Below are 1899 nucleotides of genomic sequence, written 5' to 3' on the forward strand. Positions count from 1 at the left end.
CTTATTTGGGACCATTCCTGATTGAGACTTCCTAATGATCTTAAGTTGCCTTCTGCCATGTGCACAATCATTTCTGACTTGTTTGCTGCCTCCCATGACTTTTTTGAGACCCTGTATGACATATTAAAGACTGTGTCTGTCAGCGTGAGATCCTTTCAAAGGTCATTAAGACATTTCCTTATGAGTTTGTGACCCTTCCTTATGTATTTGTATCTCTTATTGACTGCTTAAGACATTTCTTAACATACCCTTCCTGATGTATTTGAGACCCATCTTGTATGAGTCCCTTCCTGGTGTATCTAAAACTCTCCCTGATGACTTCGAGACCCTTCCTAACATGTTTGAGACCTTTTATAACATGTGTGAGGGACTTCCTAATGCACTTGAGACCATTCATAATTTTTTGAGATTCTTCCAGATTATTTGGGGCCCTTTGTGACATATCTGAAACTTTTCATATCTGGACTGAGACTTTTTCTGATGTGTTTGACTCTCTTCTGACTATTCAAAACTATTCCTTTCTGTTTTAGACACTTCCTTGTTATTTAGTACACTTCTTAACTTATTTGAGATTCTTCAAGAATTATTTGAGATTTTTCTTGACTTGTTTGAGACTCCGTCTGACATATTTGAGACTATTTCTGACTTGCTTGAGACCTTTCCTGAGGTGTCTAAGACTCCTCCTTACTATTTGAGAGTCTTCTGGTCTGACTGAGACACTTTTTGACATGTTTGAGATCCTTCCTTCTTTTTTTGTCACAAATAAGACTTTTTATTTCTCACCATTAAAGGCCTGAATTTTAAACAGGTTTTCAGACTGGTGGCTCATATCCATCAGCTTGTTCAACTTTAGCACCTGCCTCATTCCCAGTAATTTTTCAAGACTCTACCATCACCATGAAACTCCCTGAGTTTTCCCAGTTCAAACTTGGACTTCTTCATCATTTTTACTTTTCTAACAGATGGCATAGAGTGGATAAATACACTGGCAAACATTTTCTTTGTTTTTCCAATACTATCTAGAATCAATTTATTGGCCACTGCTTTTTAAGTCATTTGCTCCTCTAGGGTCATGATTTACTTTATCTTCTGGATTTGGCAAATGTGTTGGTGCTAGGTATAAGAGCTGTTCCAAATCTGATTGTTGCAATTTTTAGTAAAACCAACGCAGAGTAAATGAAGCAAATAACCTTCAGTAGTCTTGACATTAACATGAGCTTCAATTGTGGGCTGCCATTTTTTGACTATGGAGCACATTTTGTCGCAGATAAGATGCATGCCATGGAAGTAAGTCAGGCAGTCTTTGCCCCGAATACCCTCAGTGGTTAGCTTTAATTTTCTACATGCAACTTTACCATTCTTCAGTCATCAAGGTTCACTTCAAAAACGCTACCCTTGAGGCCATCAGATGCAGTTTTTGGTTCCTTGAGTTCTTGTCATGAGTGTTTTTCCAATATTTATTATTAATTGATCATAGCTGGTGCTTTCACATCATACCAATCTTTCTTAGAAATTGGATCACTTTCTTCTTGGCTCCCTTTTTGCTATCTTTTATAAAGCACTTGATCTTGCCAACTGCCATGGTTCTGCTTGGAACACTTCCTTCTTTTTCTGAGACTCTTTCTGACTTCCCATCTTGACGTGTTTTTGACCGTTTCCACCTGTTTCAGAGAGTCTTCCTGACTTATTTGACCCTCTTCCTGACATGAGTGTCTTCCTGATCTATGAGACTCATCCTTACGTATATAAGGACATTGAGACTTTTCCTCACATCTTTGGGACCCTTTTTGTTTTGTTTAAGACTCTTTCTGATAACATTGAGACCCTTCCTAACTTCTTTGAGACCCTTGCTGAAATGTTTGCAACCCTTTCTGGTGTTTTTTAAGACCCATTGTGTTG

General features: G+C 38.1%; 1 pseudogene; it reads right to left on the reverse strand.

Moving 5' to 3' along the window:
• Positions 1-812: 812 nt before the first annotated feature.
• LOC123935197 lies at positions 813-1582 on the reverse strand (annotated as a pseudogene).
• Positions 1583-1899: the final 317 nt, after the last annotated feature.

This window comes from Meles meles, chromosome X (assembly GCF_922984935.1).
Source record: "Meles meles chromosome X, mMelMel3.1 paternal haplotype, whole genome shotgun sequence".
Lineage (NCBI taxonomy): Eukaryota > Metazoa > Chordata > Mammalia > Carnivora > Mustelidae > Meles > Meles meles.